The sequence below is a fragment of the Myotis yumanensis genome, unplaced genomic scaffold (genome assembly GCF_028538775.1).
Source record: "Myotis yumanensis isolate MYYU_CA2020_CCGP unplaced genomic scaffold, mMyoYum1.0.hap1 SCAF_14, whole genome shotgun sequence".
In the NCBI taxonomy this organism is placed as follows: domain Eukaryota; kingdom Metazoa; phylum Chordata; class Mammalia; order Chiroptera; family Vespertilionidae; genus Myotis; species Myotis yumanensis.
The window spans coordinates 38,502,334-38,509,851 of record NW_027223765.1 but is presented as its reverse complement, the minus strand read 5'-3'; positions in this window follow the sequence as shown (position 1 = coordinate 38,509,851).

Here is a 7,518-nt window from a genome sequence, read left to right as displayed (position 1 = left end):
GATCTGTTCCCAAGTGTGACTGACAAGTACTTTCCCTATTTCACCCAGGCTTTACTGGGCATGTGTCTTTTCTCTCCCCCTGTCTAGTCCCTTCCCCCAGCAATCTGGGGAATGGACTGTTGGCCCCCTGGGGAGTGTAAAACTGCAGCTTCCTGGCAAAGCTGCACAAATGGCCTGCCTATAATATTTTGCCTTCCCTTTGTTCCTTTCCTGTTATTAATAACTAAGTTAATTACAATGGTATCATTATCTGCCCAGATATTGGGGCGGGGGGAGTGGTGAGAGACCATTTGGGGAGTATGAAAAGTGAGAGGAGTTATTAGTCATAATAAGTTCTACTGCTACGCATTCTGTAGCCACATTTATCTTTTCTAAGCATCTTTATGCCTAATGCCTTCTGCAGTCCCCATATACGCCATTGAAGGTAAGACAGTGGTTTCCCTCCATGTTTTAAGAGTAAAAGAGAAACCGAGGTATTGAATCTTTAATTAGGAGCAAAAATAAAATTTGAAATGAAACACAGCTATTTGGAAATAGAGCTAAGGTGAGAAAATAAATATCTCGATTCTTAAGAAGGGGTCCTTCTGAATAGACCACACCATGAACACTGAGTGCATCTTACTTCTCAACTAAATAATTTATTCTTTCTCTCCTTTGTCCCTTGGTCCTTTCCTCCGGCATGTCTCTCTTTAAAGCCGGGAATCTTCTTGCCCAAATTCTGTAGACTGGCTGTTTATTATTTAGGCCTTTGCTCAAATGTCATTTCTTCCCACAGCCATTTCTGAGCACCCTCTCTTAAGTCACATGCAACCCTCTCAGATATAACACCCTGTCTATATCATTCTAGAGTCAATCATAGGCTGGCATTGGCTTGGGAATTTTTTCTCTGTTTACTGTCAGTCTTCTCTCACTGGAATGCCAGCTCCTCCAAGGGAGAGGCATCCTCTGTCTCATCTACTGTTGTGTTAATAGCGTTTCACAGCACAGTGCTCCAACATTAGCACCTAGTTCTGAACGGAATCATTCCCCAATGAGTTCCTGCCAGGGCCAGGCACCAATAATATGAAATACAGTGGTTGCCTCAAAGAAACTAACCCAAGATGCCTTGAGATCATCTTCCCAGCGGGCCCCGTCTCTGGTTTCCTCTTGCTGCATGTTAGTTCTTTCTTAATTCTACATTAATAATCTTGCAGCCTCTACAAAGATGCTGATGACTAATAGGATCAGTTAATTTAATAAGAGGCCATAGAGCATAATGACTGACAGAGCATAATGAATGGACTGTTGAGCCAGATTGCCTGGTTCATTTTCCAGTTCTGCCATTTGCTACCTGTGTGGCTTTGAGCACGTTATATACCCTCTCTGAGCCCCAGTTTACGCATCTGAAATGGATATAATAATATCCATCTTTGTTCTAAGAACTTAAGTTAATATGTGTAAAGTGCTTAAAATAGTGCCTCAGCTATATTGAGCACAGTATAAATCAAACTCATAGTTATTATATACTAGAGGTCCAGAGCACGAAATTCGTGCACGGGTAGGATTCTTAGGCCTGGCCAGCTATCAGGGCCAACTGGGGCCTTCCTTCCCCAGCTACTGGCTGTTGGCTGCCAGCTGGGGCCTTCCTTCATTCCACACTGCCCCCTGGTGGTAAGCACACGTCATAGCAAAAGATTGAACTCCTACTCTCCTGGTCGAACTCCCAAGGGGACACTTTGCATGTTAGCCTTTTACATGTATACATAGCCACAGATGAGAGTTCCCTACTAAATAGATTCCATATAAATCAGGTTACTGAAATTCAAGTTAACCCACAAAAGCCATGATCACCACCGATAAATGTAACAGAAGCAGGGATGTTACCACACAAAAGTGAGTCCATGCTGCCTGACACTACGTGAGCCAATTCAGCAGAGACAGGGTTGAATCATGTATGAGCATTCATTCCAATACTGCCAGTAGTATGGGAGAGCAGCAGGACATCCACGAAAATCTCTTCTGTCAGCTGCTTATATTGGGTAGAAGGAGAAAGATTACATGGGGAAGTAAGCAAAAGGGTATGTCAAATGGGCAGTTTACAGGTAATGCAGGCTGGAGATTTGCAAAGGTCTGCGGGTACGCAAAGGGATGGGGGTCTTAAAAGGGCTGGTGGCTCTGGTTTCTGCAACAAGGTTGTTAATCTTTTCATGATAATAGGCAGCTCCTTGATGGGGAGGATGGACCTCATTTCCAGGTGAGCTCCCAAGTCCCACATGCAACTCCCAGCCAGGTTAGAATGTGCCTTCTTCAATCAGAACAAAAAATCACAGTTAACAGAGCATAGTTAATATTTCTTATAGTTGGTCCCCACTATTCTATTTCTGCCCCTATTCAGGTGAGGATATTTTAGACATATGAATGTTAAGCTACTATATTTTGCCTTTATTTTACATACAGCCCATTTAGATTATAAATTGAGAACATATTTCAATTTCAAGGTAAACAAATGAAATTAGGGAAATTTAATAGCTTTTATAAGATATCTGTAAGAAAGCATACAGTCACGTGATAATTCTGTGCTGGAGAGGGTGATGTATGATTCTGTGTATGCTAAGCATGCCTTCATTGAAACTGATTCAGTGTTTCATCACGGCTTTAACAGCCCAGGGAGGAATAAATGAAGAGAAGCAGCCACATCTCAACCAGGTGTTATGGGTGTATAAATGCTGCTGTGGCAGCAATAGCATTTAGCTCAGAGGATTATACTAGGATCACTCAGGATCACAACTAGAGAAGAAATCAAGTTGGATTTCTCAATATGTGAGCAGAAAGCAATTGAAAATTGTAAAGAAAATGCACAGCAAGAAGATTGGTCAATGGAAGCACTGATAATCCCTTAAAAAGCAAGAAATGATTCCACATGAAGAAACCCCTTTTTAAAAAATAGCAAGTAAAAAATATTTTTATATATATTTTTTATTTTGTTAATTCATCACTTCTATCATGTGAAATATTTGACATAGCTTACCAAAAATTAAGGATCCTGAAAAAAGGTGATAACAATAATTTAGCTTATACAGTCATTTGACAGGTAATGACATGTTGGTCAATGATGGACCACATGTACAATGATGGTCCCTTCCTATATAATAAAAGGCTAATATGCAAATCAACCAAACGGCAGAACAACCGGTCGCTATGACGCACACTGACCACCAGGGGGCAGACGCTCAATGCAGGAGCTGTCCCCTGGTGGTCAGTGTGCTCCCACAGGAGGAGCGCCACTCAGCCAGAACTTGGCCTCACTGCTGGCAAGTGCAGTGGTGATGGCGGAAGCTTCTCCTGCCTCTGCTATAGGAGGGTGGTAAGGAGCAAGGGGTCCCGGACTGCAAGAGGGTGCAGGCCAGGCTGATGGACCCCCCCCATCCCCCAGTGTATGAATTTTGTGCACCAGGCCTCTAGTTAATTATAATGAGGCTGAATTTCCTGTAAAATATGGATGGATATGTGGCTCACGAGGAATTTCTGTCTCTAACAGGAGCAATATCTGTGGGGTTTGGCAATGGATTCCCTCTCACTTATAGCACCTTAATTTTGAGTGCACAGGTGACATCCCAGCCAGCCCTTGACCTGTTTCAGCCTGTCTCCCAGCTCTACAGATTCAGAGGGCACTACAGCCCCCTCCAGATTTAGCTTGACGGTCTTCAGAGTACATTGCTATGCACTCTTTGTTGAGGACCTCAGATCCTATACAAGGACACAGGTCCACAGGACCTACCGTAGCAAGCATTAAGTGCCACTGCAACTTTAGCAAAAGCTTCCTTTTTTACTTGGGAAGTATTTTCAGTCATAGCTAAGCTTTATTTTTCCCATCAATTCAGTGCCAGAGAGCCCTTTGTGCCCCATAGTATCGATGGAACCAAAAACAAGTAAAAATGTTGAGTCCTTACTTCTACACCTTCTCCATGTTAAACACTCTCTTTCTGTGTGTGTGTGTGTGTGTGTTTATGAATACCACAAAGTCCCTTAATCTGACCACTGCTCCAGCATGCAGCAGGCAAGCCTACATTGCCATGACAATCCCATGTGTCTCTTTATCTCTCAGTCTTGATTTCTTGTTGCTACTGATTCTCAGGCCACCTTTCCTTCCTTCCTGAGAGTCACAGTTTCTCCTCCATATTTCTAGTCAATCCAGTCCATGTTCCCATTCACAAAGCTGCATTGATAGCTTTGATGTTCTATTTCTGACCTCCTTAGAAGGAAGGAAAAGTGGGGTTTGGCAAGCAGAGTCTCCTTGGTTATTCTTGTCTCATGAAGTTTGAAGAATAGATTCATGGACTAAAAGATTTTTAAGTAAAAATGTGGAAATTTATTGGGAGCATAAACAAACTCCCCCTGGGAAGGGGTCTCCCAAAGGATGCCCCTAGGGAGGGTTCCCCAAATGGGAAAAGCCTGCTTTCTCTCTCTCTCTCTCTCTGAAAAAAATTGAATCTTGTTCTGAGTCTCTTTGCAGATTATAAAGGCTTCAGTTCTTTGTCTCTTCCTGATCCTTTCTAATTAGACCCTTCCTTAATTTATGACCCCTGTGCTTTCCTAATTGGTCATTCTTCTGCAAAGTATCAGTTTCAAAGGTCAAAGCCCACGTGGTACCCCCCCTTTCTCTTCCTCTTGCAACATTCTTCTATCCTCTGTGAATATGTTTTCCTCTTCCCTGTATCTTGTGACATTTCTCTATCATCTGTAAAAGTATGTTTTCCTCTTGTAACATTTCTCTATCCTCCATAAAAATAAGATAAGCACTCTGGAGTCTTGGCGCTATCGCCTTCCCATCACATATGCATTTCTCTCCCATGGACTCCTGTTTCCCTAAAACTGCCTTCCTGTCTCTAAAATTCCTTTCAGAAGCAGGGGAGAGGGCTTGTGGGACAGTGTTGTTAAAGTTATAGTAGTATACAGTAGTGTCCTGGGCCTCCACACACTCACCACTCACTCCCTGACTCACCCAGATAACTTCCATTCCTGCAAGCTCCATTCATGTACCCTATATAGGTGTGCCATTTTTTATGTGGCATTTTATTGTACATCTGTGTTTAGATACACAAATACTTATCATGTAATGATTGCCTACAGTATTCAGTGTAGGTTTTTTAATCTAGGAGTAATAGGCTACCATCTAGCCTAGATGTGCGGTAGGCTGTACCATCTCTGTGTCTGTAAGTGTACTCTATGATGCTTGCACAATGACTAAGATGCCTACCGACGCACTTCTCAAACGCATCCCCATCATTAAGTGACACGTGACTGTACAATGTAATAGCATTGATTTGATATATGTATGTTCATATTAACCAGAGAATACGTTTTCTAACCTTAATTTTGCACATAAAGTATCTACCTTTGGTCAGATGTTCCTCAGATCCTTTCCCAGATCAGGCTATAAGTTGAGCTATTAAATATCATTTATTCTCTCTTATGTAGCAGCCACTAGCAGTTCCCACTTTCTCATTTCCAAACCATTCACAATTATTGCCAAAGAGCCTATCCATTTGACTGCTCTGTCATAATTTTGCTACTTATTCTTTTATTGTACTGCATGATCTCATTCTTACTGCTGCAGAATTCAGACTATTAAACTGCATCTTTTAGGAGGACTAGTAGCCTACAGAAGTTTTTTTTTTTCTCAACTTCATTTCAGCTTCACCATCTACCCATTCAGACTGCCAAATGTCATTCTTTTTGCTCTCTAAAAATCCCATACTTGTCATTTCTGCAATAATTTAATCTAAAAGTATACAATTTAACAGTTCTTCTCTATTTCCTTGTTGTTTTTCTTCAAAGAGAAATCTCAAATTATAAGTTCTTGGCGTGGAGAAAGTGCAAGCACCTAGTGTTTTAAAAAAGGTGATATTAAGGTGTTATGGAGAGTAGGACCCTATTTTTATTAAAATTTAAAAATATATAGTGTGTATATAAAATTACTAAAATTCATTGCTACACAATGCAATGAATGATTCAAAAGTCATAAAACCCTATTTATTTATTTATTTATTTATTCACTCATTTATTTAACAATATTGGAGCTCTTTCTAGTCAGCGCCAGGGACTCTGTTGGCATGGAGATGCCCTCTGAACTATCAAATTCTTTTATTTCTGCAGCTAGATCAGTTCATTCATCCACTGATTATCTCTTAGAACTGAGATTTTCAGGAATTTTCTATATTTGTATATTTCAGTGATGGTGAACCTATGACATGCGTGTCAGAGGTGACACGCGAACTCATTTTTTTGGTTGATTTTTCTTTGTTAAATGGCATTTAAATATATAAAATAAATATCAAAAACATTTGTTTTACTATGGTTGCAAATATCAAAAAATTTCTATATGTGACACGGCACCATAGTTAAGTTAGGGTTTTTCAAAATGCTGACATGCCAAGCTCAAAAGGTTCGCCATCACTGGTATATTTAATTCCTATACTTTTCTTTAATTGCAATATGTACTAGTTTTATTTGTTTTATTATCAGAAGATAACAAGTCTTGTTTTTTATTGACAAAAAAGAACAAAAGAAACATCTATTTTACTGAAAGAAAAGAGATAAATGTGAGATGTTATATGGGTTTAATGGTGATAAACATTTAGTGCTAGCTATCTATAAGACATAAGAGTAACAGAATAGAAAGAAATGAAAGATAGGACACAAACCTTAAAGTGCTTGACATTAAGCTACACAATGCAATGAATGATTCAAAAGTCATAAAACCTTATTTATTTATTTATTTATTTATTCATTCATTCATTTATTTAACAATATTGGAGCTCTTTCTAGTCAGCGCCAGGGACTCTGTTGGCATGGAGATGCCCTCTGAACTATCAAATCCTTTTATTTCTGCAGCTAATATTTTAGTGGAGGAGACAGGCTACCAACAAATGAGCATACTACCTGACAATAATGAAGAAATACAGTGCAGGGTGAGAGAGAGGGTGACAGAGTGGTGACGTTTCAGATAAGGCATTAAGGAGAGGCTATCCGAGGAGGAGGGATTTTAGCAAAGATGCGGCTCTCTCAGAGAAGAGCAGAGGAAATCACCTGTGCAAAGGCCCTGAGGCAGTGCATATGAATAGCATTTGAAGCACCCCAAGAACCACTGTGGCTACTGGAGAAAACCAGGAGGTGATGTGATAGGGAATTAACTCAGAGAGATGGGGTGCGGTGGAAGACAAATCATATAGAACCTTGTAGAGCAAGGTAAAGGATTTTTAATTTTCTAACAATTGTTATAGGAAGCTATGGAAAGGTTGAGAGAAGCTAGGGGAAGGTTTTATGTACAGTGTAACAGAATCATCTGGCTCTGCTGTGGAGAACAGTGGAGGTCGAGAAGGAAGAAAGCTGACCTGTTCGTTGAGAGATGATAGTTTAGACCGGTGGTTGGCGAACTCCTGCCCCTGACCACATCTAACCCACTAACTGGTGTTTTGTTTTGTATTTTTAATTTGTTGTTTAGTCAGAGAGCTAAGAATGGTTTTACATTTTTAAATG